The sequence below is a fragment of the Eptesicus fuscus genome, chromosome 11 (genome assembly GCF_027574615.1).
Source record: "Eptesicus fuscus isolate TK198812 chromosome 11, DD_ASM_mEF_20220401, whole genome shotgun sequence".
NCBI lineage: Eukaryota > Metazoa > Chordata > Mammalia > Chiroptera > Vespertilionidae > Eptesicus > Eptesicus fuscus.
The window spans coordinates 41,363,305-41,383,995 of NC_072483.1; the positions used below are offsets into that span (position 1 = coordinate 41,363,305).

Below are 20,691 nucleotides of genomic sequence, written 5' to 3' on the forward strand. Positions count from 1 at the left end.
CATTATTCTGAGAAGAGAACCAAGTCAAATAGTTTCAAAAGGAGCTTGACTGGCAGACACTCCCTGAGGCCAGCAACTGAACAGGCATTCACAGCATGTACTAAGGAGCATGTGGTGATTTGTGCTGTGTATGTGATCAAGCTAGAAACTGTTTCCCAAATCCACTTTGCTATATGATGGCAAATACAGTTGATTCAAAGGGGAGCACAGGTGAGATCTGGAAGGCTAAAGTGCAGCAGTCCAGTAGCCCTGACTAGGTGATGGTGATCATCACTGCTGTGATACACAAGTACCTGGTGTGTCCCAGCCTGTCCTAACTCTCCTGCATTCTGCATCCAGCATCTTCCTGGCTGCTGACACTGTTATCCACCAGTGGCCGGGGCCACCACCAGCTGCTTCACAGAGGTGGTAACTTCTCAGAGGCAACAACTCCCTGCAGACTCCCACGCAGGCTTCCCCTTGGCAGTCTAACCCGGTGACTCAAAGTGCCTGGTGTCTCAGGTTGATTGCTTCTCTGATGACCCAACTGTCATTTCTGACCTTCGCTGGAATGGCAACTTCCACAGCTGTGTAATGTCTAACTTGTATAATAAATGCCTTATCCCGTAACGCTCAGTAGTGGCTGCTCCAGTGCTGGGCTTGCCTGACCTGGTCCATTTACAGAATGTCCATTTGCTTCAACTTTTGGTAAACTTAGAAATATTGGCAAGTTCTGGACAATTGCAAATTAAACTTGCAGGACATGCTGGGCTTAAGCCAACAATGTTTTGAGATGTGTCAGGAAGGTTTTTCTGTGGTAAACAAAATGTGATTTCATAGCCGATCCAAGGTTTAAGAATAACATCTAGAATGCTGTCAATTAGGAAAATGAGAGCAGATGTTGACAGAGATGTAATTGGCAGTCTGATGCCTCAGCAAACACTCTGAAGGAAAGACAATGTGATACTAGACAGAATAAATTTCCTCTTTTAAGTTTATTTTACCAATTCTTTCAGCTGCACGCCCTAAAGGGAGCATCTCTAAGATGATGAATAAAAATGGGTGTTGTCATTAAAACTCAGCAAAGTTTCTGTATTTTAATATCACTTCCAGGATAAGATACCCCCGTTAAAGCGTCTTTCTGCATGTTTCCATTTGAAATGCAAATGCATGTCTGATTTATTCATCAGTGATTCCAGACTTCAGAGTTTCTCCTTCCTAAATGTATTGAGTGCACTCCAGTTGCAGCTCGAAGAGCTAATAACTGATAAATCTGGAAAAGGATATGTAGAAAAAATCAAATTGTGAGGAATTCCCTTCATTTTTATTCAAGCAACACTCCCATTTAATATGAATTTATGTTGTTTCTACAACAATGTATTTAAGTTTTGTGAAATGGAAACTGCCTATAGAAGAGCAATAGAAGTATTCATCAAAAGACATGTCTTTTTTTTTTAATTTTTCATTTGCTCTAACTTATATGTGGAATCTATGCACAAAATAAACTAATGAACAAAATGGAACCAGAGGCATGGATACATGGAATAGACAGCTGTCAGAGAAGAAGGGGGACATTAGCCAAAGAAATAAAATGCACAGCCTATGGACACAGACAACAGTGTGGGGATGCCCAGAGGGAAGGGTGGGTGGGGACTGGGTGGTGGTGGGCACGGGGGAGGGGGTTTCAGAAAATCATTAAATTTATTTGTTTTAATTTATTGTTAACACTATTAACATCTGTAATAGTGTTAACAATAAATTAAAACAAAAATATTTTTAAAAGACATGTCATTTGATACTATTGATCCAAATCAATAACAATTTATTGAGCTAACAATATATATTAGATATTCTGTATTACAGTGTTTTATTTAATCATGCTTGCCATCCTGTGTTTTATGGAATACCAGAGGCCCAGTGCACAAATTTGTGCACAGGTGGGGTCCGGTGGGTGGCCTGGCCCCAATAGGGGCAGATCGGTGCCAGGCCTGTGGAGAGGAGGAAACAGCGGGAGGTTGGCCAGCCAGCCCACCCCCATCGGCTAGCCCACCCTGATTGGGGTGATCAGGGCTAGGCCGGCTGGAGAGAGGGGCTGTGAGCCATTGGCAGGTGGGCCCCACCCCCGATTGGGGTGGTGGGGGTTGATCTGGGGTGGGGCTGGCCATGGGGAGGGGCTATGGGCGGTGGGCCCGCCGGCCCTACCCCCAAATGGGGTGGGGGGGTCCGATTGGGGAGGCCAGCAGCCTGGAGAAGGGGCTATGGGTGGTTAGCTGGCGGCCCTGCCCCTGATTGGAGTGTGTGGGGGGGTGATCAGGGGCATGGCCAGCCAGGGGGCAAGGGGGGGCGGTGATCAGGGGTTCGGTCAGCTGGGGGAAAGGGCCTCAGGGCTGGCTGTTGGCCAGCTGGGAGAGGCCCATCAGGTGTGGGGCTGGCTCGGGGGGAGGGGCCGAGGGAGGTTGGTCAGCTGGCCCCACCCCTCCACTCCGCCCACCCCTTGATCTGGCTGGCAGTGGGTGTCATAGTGACCAGTTGATCTGGCATTCCAGTTGCTGGCTTTTTATATATATAGATGGAGGCTCCAAGAGACAAAATAATTTGCCTATATTTTTAGCATCAGTAAGTGACAGATATACTGTGTGGACCCTGGCAAATTGACTACCACTTAGCATTCCTTCCGTCAATCTCTTTAATGTTAGGTATGGAAATAAAAATACTGACCCCGATGTTTTATTTATCATTTAACCATTACCAAGAATGCATTAATTCTGTATTATCAATTATATGGCCACTGACATGAGCACTGAAGCATTAACTTCTAGTTGAGTGGTTTTATACTAAATTTTATTTACAGTTTCTTTGTAATTCCATCAAGTAGTGGAAAGAGCTTAAGCCAGAAGCCTCCAGATCCATCCTTTGCACGTTTAGTAATATGAAGCAAATGACTCTCTGAGCTTAATTGTCCTCATCCACAAAAATAGCAGGCATATCACCTTTCCCCCAGCACTGCAGTGAGGGTCAAAAGCAGACAGCCATTCATTAGTGTTCTATTCCCATCCTTTCCTAACTCTCTCAGAAGGTAGCACTAGTTGGGATACATTGTTTGGGATAATTTCGGGAACTACTTAAGAGAAAAAAAAATTTTGACAAAATTGTCCCCTGTGCTACACAGTAATATTTCAGAAGCTTTTAATTTCTTAGAGTCAAGTCTGGAACAGTGGGGTATAATGCTTTTGGACTACCAGTTAGCCTCCACAGCGTTCTGACCAGCCCATGAGGGGAAGAATGGGGAATCCGGAGAAGTGGTGAGGTTGTTATGAGGGTTTTATAGTCTAGGTCTCTCTTCATTCTGCAGTAACAACTGACATGGGCCAGTAAGGATGGGCCCTGCTATGCAAAGAGCGTGTACTATTTCCTAATGTTTTTCTTTGAATGCCCCCTAAACTGTTATCATCTCTACATATATTTCACTTTAGAAAGAATATATTAGCTTGTAACAAAACAGCATAAACCAGGAATCATCAGACTTTTTGACTTCTATGAATCACACTTAGCTGGAGATAAATACACCAGTTAGCAATGTCTGTCTGTTCTTAAGATTGATCATCTTAAAAATGACACTTTAATAAAACCTTTTCTTGCCTATTATCTTCTTATTTTATCAGTGTAGCTCTTGTCTAGTATGGTGATTTTTAGTATATCACCACCACCTAGTATATATCGAACTTTTTTTTCAAAGTTTAACTGATTTATTGATTCGTGATCATATTTTGCTACTAGTTGGAGATCCTGACATTCTTCTTAGGAGTTTTTTTTTTGCAGTCATTTCAATCCAACTTGCTTTTGACATTCAAGCCAGTGAGTTAATAAGGATGCCTTTCTGTGTTTTGGATTTATTTTCTTCTGCTTCCATCACTACTCCTTATACAGGGTGCATGGAGAGTTCCATTTTTTATTTTGTTTTGTGGGAGTGGGGAATGGATGGCATTGTGTTTTTTTGGTGTGTGGTTTTTTTCTACTTTTTTTGTTGTTGTTGGTTAGTTATTTGGGTTTTTCAGGAAAGCTTTCTCAGTAAAGAGTCTCAGATCGCGCTACTTAAAAACCCCTAAGAATGGCCACTGAGTTGTGACTGCATCACTTTTAAATAATTTTCTAATTATTTAATGAACTCCCCTTATAATGGTTCAGAAACCATTGTTAAAACTAGTCACATGAGCCTACATTCACGATGTACTTACTACGTGCTGGGTGCTGTTGCATGAGATTGACATATATCAACTCTCCCTTACTACAGCTCCATCAGGCAGGCACTGCCACCCCATTCTACAGATAAGAAACTGGCACAGAGCTAAGTCACCTGGCCAAGGGCGCGCAAGGAGGAAGTCACAGAGCCAGAATTTGGACCCTGGAATTGTGCTTTAGAGCTTTCATGCTTGTATCAAAAAGAAAATTTTAAAACCACTTGATTTTAGAGATTGTTTGATTAAATGTTGCTTCGATGTCTTTAAAATGCTTTCAAATTTAAGTTTACTTAAAATAAAGTATTTTAAATTATATTCATTCTGAATATAAGCTACTGTTGAACATAGTGCATTTGAATTTACCAAACATAAAGTGTGCTAATTTAAGGAATTAACTAGATGTTCAACTTTTAAAGCTGAATATATACATACATACATATGTATATATGTATGTATATATATACATATATTTATGTATATATATTCATTTACTTGTTTCTCATCTCTAATTTTTGCAGAAATATTTTTGAACTTTAAAATAACTTTAAAAAGTTTTTAAAAACATCAGTCTTCATAATGGATGGAAATTTTACAGTAAAATAAAGAAATAAAGATAGATGGATGAATAGATAGCTAGCTAGTAGATACAATGAAAAAGAGTGAGAAAGAGAGACAGAAAGAAAAAAAAAGAAAGAAGGAAAGGAAGGAAGGAAGGAAGGAAGGAAGGAAGGAAGGAAGGAAGGAAGGAAGGAAGGAAGGAAGGAAGGGAGGGAGGAAGGACATGGATCTGGTCATTTATGTGCCAAGAACTAACTCGGCTGTATCATGTACCTGATATCTGCACATGCAGAATCACTCCCTCTGGTCACTGCAGATTAGCATCTCCTTTCCCCTCCTGAAATACAACTCTACTCAGTGCTGGGCTAGAAAAACGTCTGAGAGACACAGGAGAAAAGATCAGAGCTGTGACTCACTGCAGTCCTCATACATTAACTGCATAACCCCCACAAGTTTTTCACCACCACTAGCCTTATAATGTTTACTCTTTCTGTTCTCTCTCATAAGTATGTTCTTCAATACACTTATACTTCTGTAGCCTCTATGAGAAAAGAGAGCTCAGAGAGATTGTACTTAAATGAATTTCCTGAAGTTGCCCTACTAATTAGGCTTGCAAAACCAATTTTATTGTACCATTTATATGTTCTTATTATTAATACATGATAATGCCTTGCAAAAAGCCTAGTTTCAAACTATAATATGGTTAAGATCCTAGAAGAATTTGACATGGAAAAAGTGACCTTATTAATATGCATAGAAGCACATTAATTTCATTTCTTAATATCTAGCAGATTTTATAATTTTAAAAGTTCTGATTCATGACCTCCAAACCACATATCAGAGTTAGTGAAATTACACTATGTATTTTTTTTCTTTTTAAGCTATTCATTGTACTCTTAACCCAGTTAGTCAGTAATTAAGAACATGCTTTAGTTCCTAATAACATTAGCATGAATAAGTAACCACAAAATCTATATTCTTGGACAGTTACCTCATGTCATAGATACAAAAGGGTTCATGAATTAGTTGTAGATTAATGGTTGCATATTATCAATGATTTAATGTTATATGATTCAGTAATGAGATAATACAATTAGTTTCTATTAAAATCTTTTTTATCATTATAAAATTTAGTAGATAAATTGGAATGAAACTGCTTAAAACTTTATAATTTCAGAAGAGTTTTAGTGGTGATAGGGGAGAGAGAAGAATAGGAAAGGAGGGGTCAGAGACAATTATGAAGAATCAAGACTACACCAGTGTGGTTCACATTTCTTTCTTTTGAACACCCCTTCCTTCAAAGGACATCTCACTCAACTGGAGCTCCTCTGGTTAAATGTTGAAGTCTGTCCTGAGGGCAACCCCCACCAATGGCTCCTAGAAACTCTTTGAGTTCTATCTTCAGGCCGCCCACTTTGTTATTAACTACTACCAGCTCTGAGAATCTATGATTCCAACTAAAAGATGAGGAGAATATAAAGGAAGCTGTGAAGGAGGTCCCTGACTACATTCAGATTCTGACCCTGGGGGCTCCTCTGGTCACACTGAGATATGCCGGGAAACCTCAGCACAGGGTCATGGACGTGCTTTATGAACAGGATCGCAAACAGATGCTGGCTATTTTACCTCTGTGAAGCGGAGGGAAGAAGAGTGAAAAAAGGAGACAAAGAAGAGCAAACAGTAAGAATGTTGCCTCGAAAAATAAATCTGAAGACAAGCACAATCAGGCCCAAGGAACAAACAGAAAAGTTGAAATTCTAGAATAAATTCGTTTCAAACCAATAACATCTCTATTTTGCTTAAATGAAAAGTTGTTTATGTATACCATAAATGACAACATAAAAAGAGCATGGGTCTAAATCTCGTATCTACAACTGATCAGCTTCATAACATTAAGACAGCTATTTAATCTTTCTAAATCTTAGTTTTCTTATCTGTAAAATGAGTATAACAATCTGAACCTCAAAGGGTTCTTCAGAGGACTGAATGTAATTATGTATGATGATTGACATAGGTGCCAAGACAGAACCCAGCACATAACGGGCTGCTTAGCTAACAATGTTTGACAAAAAAAAAAAAAAAAAATCTCATTGATATTGAAAGAACCAGAGTCCATTGGGTTTGTAATATTTTGTCCTATGAAATGGGTGCCCATCTGCCTCAGGTGAGTTTAGTAGGCTCAAGGACTTTCTAAATGAGAACAAGTATAGAGGTTTATTTGCATGTAATCCAGAGAATAAACTGATATATGGTCATACAGTACTCAGCTTAAATTAGATAATATAAAATACATGACAATATATCACATCCCTTATTATCAGGAAAATATTTCTGAGGATAGGTCCTACCTGTGGTTCCTTAGCAGTAGCAGGTATGTACAATGTATTCTCTGTTGTGCTTAGCATAGTGCATATGTGAGCATTTAACAAGCCACAGTTCCTATGCACTAGCAACTGCAGGGTATCTGTAAGAAAGCTGTAGCTTCAATAAGGTAAGCTGTGTTTACGTTCGATAGTCATCACTTGGGACTTTTTTAAAAAACCTACTTTTGCCTAATCAAGTTTTATTTTTAAATTTTGAATCTCTTTCTATATAGAGTTGTAACAGGAGATAGGAGGTTAGCATACATCTCTTCCTCTGACCTGCCTTACTTTTATTCCAATTCTATAGGTAACCTTTCATGTGCAAAGATCTAGTACAGGATGTGTAGATATTTAGGATGCCTACTCACCCCGTTGGATTGCTATCTAGTCTCAGGATTGTGGGCAATATAGCAAGTACACAATTAATTATAATGCATAGTATAGTAAATTATCATCTATTGGAACTAGAGAAGTTTGATTAACCCTAATCTCTCATAGCCTGTGTCCACCAATAACAGTAGTCTTTCGCTATGAACTTGAATTTGGTCTCAGAAATCTTCCCAACATAATACTCTGTCAAGCCAACAGTATTAGGATCCCTAGGTTATGATGTTGATGATTCTTGCTGGAAAACACATAAATTACCTAAGAAAATGGATTAGCAGTGATTAGGATCTTAATATTTCAGTAGAAAAGTCTAGCTTACTCAGCAGAAAACAAGAGCATTCATAAGGATGAAGAATCGATATATCTTCAGGGGCCAAGAGCTTACTATAAATGAGTGTAATGAGCTGGAAGTAAAAACAAAAACTTATTGGACTGGGGTTATAGCAGAAAAGACACAAGGCATTCAAATGAAACATTGTCAAGAACAAAATGAAAGTAAAGTGAAGGAATCTGTGGACTATTTCTAGCCCATAGGCCACTGTTTGCATTGATCTGTGACATGATTGTTAAAGGTATGGGCATAAGCTGTCAATGCAGATCTTCAAATGTGACCCAAAGGGCATCCCTAGGGGAGTCATTTGCACTAGAAGAAAGTTTACCATTTTGTCTAAGGCAGGGCCTAACTACCCTATGACTGCTAACTAAATGTGCAGGCCAAGTTATATCTCTGGAGATTCAGCAAAGGTTAGCGGGAAATATCCAAAAATGAATTTATGGAAATTGATCAAGTCTACTAACATTATGGAAATAGATGTTTAAATTGCTGCATTACCTGCCTATAGGGGCACATTTCTAAAGTATAAAAAAGGCTAATTCTAATTTTCCCCCTCCTTAATAGAATTAGGAAAACGGTGACTGAATAGAATAATAACACTATTTATAATGTGAGTTCAGATAAATATATATTTACTTGAAAAACAAAGGTAAAAAGCTTTGTATCCTTGTGCCACTTATACTCTAGATATAGTTTATAGCATTTTGCCATTTTCCTTAGTAGAAATTTCCTTTCTAGAAATATGTCATTTTAATAAGAAAACAAAAATGGTTGGCCCTAAGGCTTTTCAAAATTTAGATGCCCCATTCCCCCTACAAATTTGCTGTCCCAGAGAAACTCTGAAGAAAGTATCATGGAACTAACACTTTTGAGGGAGGAAATTCCAAACCATTTTTAGCCAAAGCTTTCATTTGCATTATAACTGGTATACATATAGTAAGATTCTTAAAAGGACAAACGTGAGTTTTAGAAAACTACACATAGATATTTTGAAGCCTCTATCAAACATTTTACATTTAGTGTGATTGAATCTTTATAACATTCTAGGATTAATTCTCTAATACCTTTTTGTTTTCCTAGTATAGGAGTATAATAATGGATTTAGTCCAAATGCATAATAGTTGAAATATTGGCTCAAACCAAAATAATCAACAATATGTTTTGAACCCCTTATCTGCATTTGATTCTGTCATTTTCATTTAAAAAAGGCAATATGAATAAATTTTTATTTCAAAAAATTTTTGTCAAATACTGTGTAAAAACAATATCACTTTTAAGATTCAAAAATAGAAAAAGTCCCATAAAAGGTAAAAATGGGAGAGCTATAGCAATCTTTGCACTATATGTGCCAGGCACTACACTGTGAACAAAAAGTGGTTTCTACCCATAAGAAACTCAAAATTCAATAATAAAGATAGACACATAAACAGTAATTATGAAATTTCTGTGGGAGACAAGACATCCTGATTCATCTAACAGGCCATCCATTTTGGACCTGCTACTTACTGTGCAACATTTGTAGACAAACTGAATGATAATTTACAATTAATACTGATACTTTTTTAAATTATAGTAAAAACAATTCCTATGAGACATACCCTCCTAAATTTTTAAGTGTCTAATGCAGTATTGTTAACTATAGGCACAGTGCTGTACAGCAAATCTTTGAAACATTTCTCTTGAATGACTGAAACTACACACATTGAATAGTAACTCCCCATTTCCTTCTACCCCCAAACCCTTGGTAACCACCATTCTATTCTCTGTTTGTATGAGTCTGACTATTTTAGATATCCTATATAATAAAAGCCTAATATGCAAATAGACTGACTGCAGAACGACTGGTGGAACGACTGGTCACTATGATGTGCACTGACCACCAAGGGGCAGAGGCTCAATGCAGGAGTTGCCCACAGGCCGTAGGCCAGCCAAGGTGGGTGCCAGCGGGGGCCCCCCCAATCACCTCCCCTGGTTGCCCTGCAGAGTGAGATGACTGTTGGCAGTGGCAGCGGCGGGGACAGTGAGTGAGTGGTGGCAGGCAGGCCAAGGCGGGTGACAGCGGGGGGGGGGGGGGGGCCCTAATTGATTGCCCCGCTGGTCTCCCCACAGATCAGCCCTGATCACTGGCCAGGCCTAGGGACCCTACCCATGCACAAATCTCGTGCACCGGGTCTCTAGTATCATATAAGTAGAATCATACAGTATTTGTCTTTCTGTAACTGGCTTATTTCATTTAACATAATACCCTCAAAGTTAGTTCATGGTGTGTCATGTTGCAGAATTCCCTTCTCTTTAAAGGCTGAATAATATCCCACTGTATGTAAATACACCTTTTCTTAATCCATGTGCTGATGATGGACATTTAGGTTTTCCCACATCTTGACTAGTATGAATAATGCTGTGATGAACATAGGAATGCAATTATCTCGTTGAGACCTTGATTTTAATTCTTTTAGATAAATACCCAGAAGTGGGATTGTTGGATCATTTGTAGTTCTAGTTGTAGATTTTTGAGGAACTTTCATATTGTTTTCCACAGTCGTTGCACAATTTTATATTCTCACCAACAGTGCAGGAGAGTTCTGATTTCTCTGCATCCTTATCTTTAGGTTTTTGCATAATTACCAACATTCTTGGCTTGCTTTTATTATTTAAATATCTGGTCCCTAATCAATGACAAAGTATTATATCTCAAATACTGGCCAGATAAAAGAATTTCCAACTCTCCTTAGTTCATCAAAAATACAATAGAAATAAATGGAAATAACAAGATTTTTGGAAAGATATTCTTGCTAGAAATTCTCAGTTTTGTTCTTAAAATGAGTTGAATTTTACTGCTTTGTTAATGATTTTCATCAATGGACACTAAAAAAAAAAAGAGCTGTCAAAGATCCTGTGGATGAATACCCATTGAAGAAATAGCTTTTATTTTGTTAAATACTAGGGAGAGATATGCTTTTCCTAAGAAAAAGATGTTTTCTTCTTTTTAACTGGCCCTACTAGAGTTTCCTTAATCTGTCAAAAAGTTCAGTGCCAAATTCAATGCGCAACTAGAGCAATTGTGAAGTTCAAATGATCTATATATTGTGTTATTTTTTACTCCATAAAATTTCCATTTAGTTTTTTTTTGGGAAAATATTATTGAATTGCATATATCTTTACTAAAGTATTTATATATTTCATGTTGAATAACATGGAGCATAGGTAATAATCAATGAATTAATATTTTAAAGATTAGGTGAACATCAATATTATCATTATAACCCAGATCTTAAATTTTCAGAAGCCTGTCTTGTGTCATTGTAAATAGTTATAACTAATCTTTCCTATTTTAACAAATAGAGCTATAGAAATTGTATCATATTTATAAAATTAAAATTCATTAAAAATCAGATATAAGAGTATGTAAATGCTCAATGCCTCCCATCCTCCAGCATACATAAATATTTTGAGACTAAAAATGCCCAGGGAGCAATTTCAACCAATTTATGATTCATAGCAAAGCACAGGTGAGACTGGAACAAACTGCTATCATATAAGAGGACATTTTCATTTTTGGTAAACAATTTGGGTGCCTGAATTTCATATCAAAGCCTTAGAAAGTACAGGGCATCATCAATTATACATCTGTCTTCTGTTCTACCAGTGCTATCTAAGTGTATGAGAGGGGGCTTTGTACTATAAATATAAAATACTTTCTTTCAATTTAAACTCACATATCTATGTGTATGTGTACATAGACACTATATATAAATATGCAGAATGGCGGGGGGTAGGGGGAAACAACTCAAAGCCTTAGAATAAATATACATATTTTACCTTTTAGAGGATGAATGGATCTCTTATCAACCCATCACCACAACAAACAGTGGGTGGAGCCAATGGATACCTTGAACCCACTTTAAAAAAAAAAAGCAAGAAGGACTACAGGTGAAAGGGCTTAGCCCAGTTTAGAGAAATGACGAGGTACAACATTGCAGAAAGCTAAAGTAATTAGCTTGCCTGGGACTTGTGCGAGGTCATTTTACTCAAAGTTATGCACAGCATTAGTATTTAAACATTTTTATTGAGCACTCTATTATTACTTATGTTAATTCATTTGTTTCTTTTACCCATCATCTCCAACTTAGAAATTTGAATTAAAACAGTTTAACTCCAGGACACCTCAAGCCCTAATTCAAAACACCCATTAAATGCCTGCCCTTTGAAGCATTTAACCCACTGGTCACAGTAAAGGATATAATTTCTTTATTACTCACTTATAATGGAATAGAGCGTCATTGGGTCAAAACTACGTTTTAAGAAGGCATTGATCATGCACATAAAAAAGAGTATCACTCGTTAATGCTGCAAAGAAAGAAACTGCAATGGTTTTATTATTCCTTGTGCTTCAGATTGTAAAATACAATAATCACCAATGTTGACGTGGCTGATACATGCTGACATGCCAAGCCTCAGAAACTCTCATAATGTCTAAAGCTCTCTGAATAACTCCTAGCTGTAGATTAGTGAAAGTGTTCCTGTGTCCTTATAGGCTTGTCCTGCTTATTTAAATATTTTGTTCTGTGTGTTGTGGGGTATTATTTGGAAATGCAGGCCTCAAGGAAACAATAGTTAACAGAGATTTCTGGCTTTTCTCTCATCAGAAAAGGAAAATATACTCAAACTAGAGGCCTGGTGCACGAAATTCATGCACGGGGGTGTGTGTCCCTCTGGACTGCTGGCTCCCAACTGCTCGCTCGCCTGTTTTCCTGATTGCCCCTAACTGCTTCTGCCTGCCAGCCTGATCACCCCCTAACCACTCCCCTGCCAGCCTGATTGCCCCTAACTGCCCTCCCCTGCAGGCCTGGTCCCCTCCAACTTCCCTCCCCTGCAGGCCTGGGTCCCCCGCAACTGCCCTTTCCTGCAGGCCCAGACGCCCCTAACTTCCCTCCTCTGCCGGCCTGGTCACCTCTAATTGCCCTCCCTTGCAGGCTTGATCGCCCCCAACTGCCCTCCCTTTCAGGCCTGGTCCCTCCCAACTGCCCTTCCCTGCTGGCCTGATTGCCCACAACTGCCCTCCCTTGCAGGCCTGGTCCCTCTCAACTGCCCTCCTCTGCTGGCCATCTTGTGGTGGCCATCTTGTGTCCACATGGGGGCAGCCATCTTTGACCACATAGGGACAGCCATCTTGTGTGTTGGAGTGATGGTCAATTTGCATATTACTCTTTTATTAGATAGGATAGAGGCCTGGTGCACAGGTGGGGGCTGGCTGGTTTTCTCTGAAGGGTGTCTCGGATCAGGGTGGGGGTTCCCTTGGGGCATGGGGCAGCCTGGGCAAGGGGCCTGTGGTGGCTTGCAGGCTGGCCATGCCCCCCAGCAACCCAAGTGGAGGCCCTGGTATCTGGGATTTATTTATCTTCTATAATTGAAACTTTGTAGCCTTGGGAGGAGGCCAGGGAAAGCCAGGAAGCTTGGCTTCCTCCATCACCAGGAAACCCAAGACTCCTGATCACTCTGTGGCCGTAGCCAGCTTGGTTGGGTTAATTTGCATACTCACTCCTGATTGACTGGTGGGAGTGGCTTGTGGGCATAGCAGAGGTACAGTCAATTTGCATGTTTCTCTTTTATTAGTGTAGATAGCACATGCATCTATTGATATTTTAGCTCACATCTATACCAGTATATATAAAAGGCTAATATGCTAAGTGTCCAACTGTCCAACCGGTCGCTATGACACACACTGACCACTGGGGGGGGCAGATGCTCAATGCAGGAGGAATGGCACTGTGGACCTGGTACCCACAAAGCAACACTCGGCTTCCCCCAAGTGGGACTCAGGCCCTGCCATCATCCCGGAGCAACAGCCTATCAAATCGCAGCTGACATTGCCGAGACCCCATGGCGCAAAATGCAGCCCACAGCCCAGTTCAGCCCAGAAACGGTCACTGTGGGCACCGAGTAATGACATCATGTAGCAACGTCCAGCTTCCTTTCCCTAGCAACTAGCCTTCTTGCAGTTTCTTCAGCCCAAGATCATGACTTGCTTTATAGCCAGGTAGAAACATTTATACTTTAACCAAATGTCTGTGAAGCGTTTTCCTGTGCCTCATCTCATTTGATCCTCACAGAAGTCCTGGAGTAGGTAGATAGGAGACTAGGTGGAATCCTATTTTCTTTTCATTAGCTGGAAAACAGAGATTTAGAAAGCTTAGAAACTTGACCTGACTGAAAAGAAGTAAGAAATGGTGGACCTTAAAAATGACTTCAGGTTTTCTCACTGCACAGAAGATAGTCAAACCCTGATGCAGCTAAATATTTTACCATTTGTTCTCTCTGCGTGATCTACAATAATAATCTGCTTCATGTTGATATTTACTGTGTGTTGCTGACAATTACCTGAAAGAGAAGTTGGGGTGCTTCACTGGGCTGGAAAAAGTTTAGCTAAATCAGAAAGCAGGTCTAATTAAGCAAGTTTATCTATATATAAAAAGCTCTCACTGGCACCAATCACATGCGTGTGCGTTGTCAATCATGAATTTGGCTGACACTTCTATTATAGAGGAAGGGCCAATGGCGATATTAAATATTTCTTCTAATTAATTTCCCTTCTATGTGCACGCATTCATGCACTGGGCCACTAGTTTTAACATAAAATTCATGTTTTATATCATTTAAATCTATATTTAGGCATGTGAGAACGGACAAGTGTTGTCCATTTTTAAAAGAAAAAAATTCATTCTGATATATTTGGAACTAATGTGAAGGAGGTAGTCATGTTTAGAAAACAATTGCACAGTATTTAAGAGACTTGAAAGAACATAAATGAATAATAAAAGAGAGAATGTATTATTGGAAATTTAAAACACAAAAAAAAAACAAGCTTTCCCTTCTTAACTTAAATATTTAAACTTAAATATTGAGGGTGCTAAAATTAGCAGCAGTGATAGGAATTCTAAGCAAAGTAATTAAATTTTTAAATTTACACAAGTAAAATCTTCACTTAAAACAATTAGTAAGGTTCTGAAGAAATTTCTTAAAACACCTTTTTTCTTACCAAGGATGTCATATCCAAAATAATTTAGCACCACAAAAGTTATATAATCATTCTGACATCCTCAAAAGGCAACACTATCATTTTCCTTCAAACCAGATGAAGTACAGTGGCTTACCTTAAAACTAGCATATTACCCCATTCAGCAATTCTTCTGTGCACATTATGAAGAGTAAAAGCATTGTGGTAGCTTAGATTCCCTTGTACCACAATAAACCAGGACTATTTGAGAATGCTAAGCAGTAAATGCCCTTAAAACAATGGATAATACTAATTAAACACTAAATCAGGAAAACCCCTATCTAGAGGTCTTCCTGAAATGAATGACATAATACAAAAAGTTTCTGGAAGAGAGTCATGATAGTGCTTTAAAAAGTTCCTGACAGCCTCAGTATTTAATTACAATCAGTAGTACTACTTAGTTATGCCCTGAAAACCTACTGACTTAGTAGTGACATCCTGCCAATTGATGAACTTTATTCACCAGTTAGCAAGAATATTATATTTCAGTACAAAAATATTTTATTCCAATGGTTTGCAAACTATAGTTTAGATTTATCTGGGGCACTTAAATCAGAGATTTCAGGACCCCTATCCCCAAATTTTCTGTTTTAGTAGATCTGGGGTGGAGCTGGAGACACTGCATATTCAATAAGACTGCCAGGTGATGCTAGTGTTGTTGGGCCTACAACTACTTTGAGAACTACTCTCCTAGTTTAATAACTTTCTAGTTTGTTTTCCAAACAGCGAGAGATACAGTAGCATCAGATGCTTCCCAATACTCAAGTGAATCAGAAAATCCTAAGCTATTACAGAATAGGTAAAGCTGTCAGTAGTACTCTGGCTGAAGAAAAGATTTACACAAGCTGCTAAGACTAAACTCTGGAACAGCTTCTGCATTAGAATCTTTAAGAGGAAACAACTTTTGTGTCCTTCTGCCACATTCTAAAAGCCTGATTTGACTTATCTAAAGCCTGCATTTAATTCTCAGTGGGATATTTTTACTTCAGCCATCTCTCTCTACCAGCATTGCCCAATAGAAATAGAATAAACAAGACAGTGTAATTTTAAGATTTATAGTAGCTACAGGAAAAAAAGTAAAAAGAAACAGATGAAATACATTTTAACAATATAATTTATTTAACCCAATATATAAAAAATATTATTGCAACATAATATAAAATTATTAATGTGATATTATACATTTTTATTAAAATCTTTGAAATTTGGTGTCCATTTTATACTCAGAGCACATGTCACTTCAAGTCACAAATTTTCAATGGCTTAATTTAAAATGTAGTTTATAAAAACAATAAATATTTTTGTTTAATAGAAAAATATTTAGACTGCTTCAGGAATTTAAATATAATTTAATTAAAAACAGGATATAATTCAGTTTCTCAGCCATATTAGTCTGATATTCAAGTTCCTGCTAGCTACATGCGGCTAAGGGGCTACCATAAAAGACAGCACAAATCTACATGCTCAGCAGTATGGATCAATTTCTCTTGGTAGGAGACCTGGGAAGGCCTAGGGACAGGTGATTATATTAGGAAATTTTTAGCCTAAAATAGCCCTCAAGTTCTACTGACTATGGCAGAGGAAGAACTGGACATCTTGAAGAGAAGTGAAACTCAGTGATGTGATGTCACAAAGTCAGGGAGGAAGGGCTCATCACTGACAATGCCTTTTGTTCAAATAATAAAGCACAGCTGAAAGTAGCACATTCAATGACCCTGCAAATGACTATTGTAATGTAGTTACTAGGCTTAATTACCCAAAGATTTCCATTTCAAAAACTAAATGCTATTCTAACTCTAATATGAATAGATTTTACAATTCAAATGTCACTAGTAAGATAGTAAATTTATTTACAAATAAAATTACTCTAAACTTTGCTACAGACTTCTTCAGAAGAAATACTTGAATCATTTAAAATTTATTTCAATTTTAGATCAACTTCCATAAATGAGAAACTTACTTTAATTAAACTAATTTTAGAAAATAGACTAAGAAAGGAAAGTGTAGAAACTTAAAAAAATAATTCTGGAATAGCTGCCTTTGATAAACTATTTTGTTTATAATAAATTTACAATATTTTTATTGATCTACCTCTGTAAGATATTTTAACTATAACATTGGATTTAACTCACCACTCATAGAAGGTTATCATCTTTGTTTTATGAGGAAGAAAGTGACAGAACCGGCCATGTAATTTTCTCAAGATCACAGCTAGAGAATGATCCTTTTCTGGCTGTGGAGAGGCCTATTCTCTTTCTACTGTAAGACTCTATTACCATGAGATAATATAGAATTTCACTTTGCAGATCATTATTTTTCATAATTTGGCATATATATATATATATATCTATATATATATATATATATTTATATATATATATATATATTTCATTCTCATCAGAGATCCACCTCTGGAATCCTAGTGCCTGAAGAGAATAGTTTTTACTTTGGTAGGTAATTCACAGAACAAAACTTATAGCAATAAAGGAATAGTAGATATTATTTGCATTCATTGTTCATTCTTTTTTTTCTATTTATTTATTTAAACAAACTTTTTAACAACAATTTTAGATTCACAGAAAAACTGAGTGGAAGGCACAGAGATTTCCTATATATCCTCTGCCCCCACTTCTACAAAGACTTCCCCATTATCAACGTTCAGTCTTGACTGTTTCTTTTGCAGAGCAGAAGTTTTCAATGTTAAAAAAAAAGGACAGCTCATCATTCTTTCTTAGAGTATGTCTTTGGTGTTGTATATGAAAAGTCAATTCCAATCTTAATGTCATCCACATTTTCTCCTATGAAATCTTCTAGGATTTTTATAGTTTATTTAACATTTGCATCTATGATTCAACTTGAGATAGCTTTTTAACTTTATTTTTATTGTTGACACTATTACAGATGTCCCCATTTCACCCCTTTTTCTCACCTCATCCAGCCCCTACCACTGAACAAAATAAACTGACAAACATAGAAACAGAGGCATGGACAAATGGAATAGACTGACAGCTGTCAGGGGGGAAGGAGGTAGGAGGGATTGGATGAGAGAAGATGAAGGAATAAGCAAACTTTAGATAGTTTTTGTGAAAGGTATAAGGTGTGTTTGGGTTCACTTTTTTTTGCAGATGAATGTCCAGTTGTTCCAACACCATTTTTTGAAAAGATTATCTTTGTTCCAGTGAATTGTTTTGTTTCTTTATCCAAGATCCATTAACTACATATTTATGTGAGTCTATTTCTGGGCTTTCCATTCTTTTCCATTGATCAATTGATTTGTCTATTCTTTTTCCAGTACCACACTGCTTTGATTACTGTAGCTTTAGAATAAGTCACGAAGGGTAACATCAGTTCTCTAACTTTTCCCCTTCCCTTTTTCCTTTCCCCTTCCCCTCCCCCTCCCCCCCTCCTCCTCCATCTTCAATATTGTGCAGCTATTCTGGGTTTTCACTCTACATTAAAGTTTAGATCAGTTTGTTGATAGCCACAAAATAACTTTCAGGGATTTTGATTGGGATTACATTAAATCTATAGACAAGTGTGGAAGAATTGAGATCTTGACAATATCAAGTCTACCTATTCATGGACATGGAATACCTCTTAAATTATTTAGTTCTTCTTTGATATCCATTCTTTTTATTCAAAAAATATTCAGTGAATGTCTATGATATGCCAGACACTGTGTGAAGCTCTGGATCTATAGTTATAGTCTTTATCCCACAGTGTTTTTAGCATGGAAAGAATTCACAAAGGGTTAGTTAAAAGAAATTAATCTCTGAGGAATAGGACTGGGTTTCAAAGGGACATAAAAAGGACTCTTACTTTTTCTTTATACTACACAGTCAGCTTGGTCTTTTTTTTAACTAAATTTTTATTATTTTAAAAATATTTATTTTGTTAATTTAGAAACTGTCAATCTCTATGTGAATACCAAATAAAGAAAAAGTGTAATAATGGAGTACACATTTTAACAGACTTTGAAAATATGACCCACTATTTTATATTCTAATTCTCTAGTTTACTTCCATTTTGAAATGTACCAAACATACTCATTCACAAATATATGTACATGCATGCATTGCATACATATACATATAAAATAATTCTAAATATATTTTTCATAAAGTATTGTTTTAAATTTTACAATCTAATTCTCTTATTTATTCTTTTTTAATCTTTATTGTTGCAAATATTACATGTTCCCTTTTTCCCCAGTTGACCTCTTCTAGCCGTCCCTGCCCTCCACTCTAGGCCTTTACCACCACATTGTCTGTACCCATGGATTATGCATATATGCATATAAGTTCTTTGGGTGGTTAAGAAGAGATCAATCATAAATTAATTTTTAAATTTGCTTCCAGTCCCTCAAACCAAGCAGTTGTACAATAAAAATTATATGAAGAAGGGTTCTAAGCAGTGAAATAAAGGCAACTGGTGGTTGAATTTTGCCCAAGAGAAGCCATCATATTAGTTCTAACTCAGTATATGGAGTGTGAAAGCTAATCACACTAGTGATTAGTCAGGATCTCCTGATAGATTAATCTAATCCTATAACAACTGAATTATACACACAAAGATGAATCAAGATTTAGATGAAGTAATTTTTGAGATCCATCAACTGAGAGTTGGCTTAACTTAAGATGATTATTATCATTGATTATATAGTGATATTAAAACAAAATTATTATTAAGCCCTATGTTATCAAATAGCAAAAGTTCAAAGAAAAAAAACATTACTTGGCCACTGTCTCTACCCTTTTTTGAGGCAATCTGAATAAGGAATTAAAATTTTTATATCGGTTTAAGTCAGATCTTTTGACATTCTTTAGCTTCTTGTTTCTTGTGATACAAATTTATTGAGAATTGGATTTTTCTGAAGATGTTATTCCTTTAATTTGCAACACTAAGAAATATTGGAATGACATTTTAGAAGTTCTTATTCTGCCTCTTCTGAGAATCAGTCAAAACTTTATGCATATGTTACTTATAAAACTAAAGGTAAAGCTTTATTCAGTACTTATGACTCCTATGACTATTATTGCTCATTTGATTAAGAAACAAATGTCAGACAAATATTGAAGGCAAATTTTGCTAGAAATATTTTGGGGAGCATAAGAAGACCATTAGATGTGTAAGAATTAAAACTTTACAAAACTATCTTTTTTTAGGACAAGTATAACCAGGTCTAACTTTTATTTCACATAAACATTTCTAGATATCCATAGGGTAGTAAATACATAAGCAAAAGATAATTTTCTAATTTTAATATTAATTGAGCAGAACAGAGGTAATCTGGACCTACAATAACATTAACTAATTTAATTCTATAAAGTTTTTATAACTTTTGATTAAGATAGATTCACATATTTTATAATTATTTTATAGAAGATGCATTCTCACAAATTTTTAAAATAACATACATATATAATCTAATAATGCTGATAATACATGTATGGCATACTATAATATTCATATTATAGTTGTGTGAACTGAAATCAATAGAGGTTATGCTTTCAACAGACTGATACCAAACAAGTGCATAATACTAGGAACATATCTTTTAAATGGGGAGAAAGGTGAGTAAGCACATCAAGCTATGGAAGTGGGTATTGGCAGAAAGTCTGTCAGGAATTTGTCATCGTACCAGAGGTTACATGTTAACCACACATAAGAAAAACCAAATAATATATAAAAAGTACATTTTTTTAGTTTGAGGGTAAACTAATATTAATAGAAGAGTCATTTTATATTCATGTTTGCTTATTCACCATTCTCTGCCCT

The 20,691-nt window shown here is 36.9% G+C and overlaps 1 protein-coding gene across 2 annotated transcripts in view; it reads right to left on the reverse strand.

Moving 5' to 3' along the window:
- Window positions 1–20,691, reverse strand: part of KCNH7 (potassium voltage-gated channel subfamily H member 7) — a 417,895-nt gene that overhangs the window by 370,070 nt on the left and 27,134 nt on the right. The window lies entirely within an intron of this gene.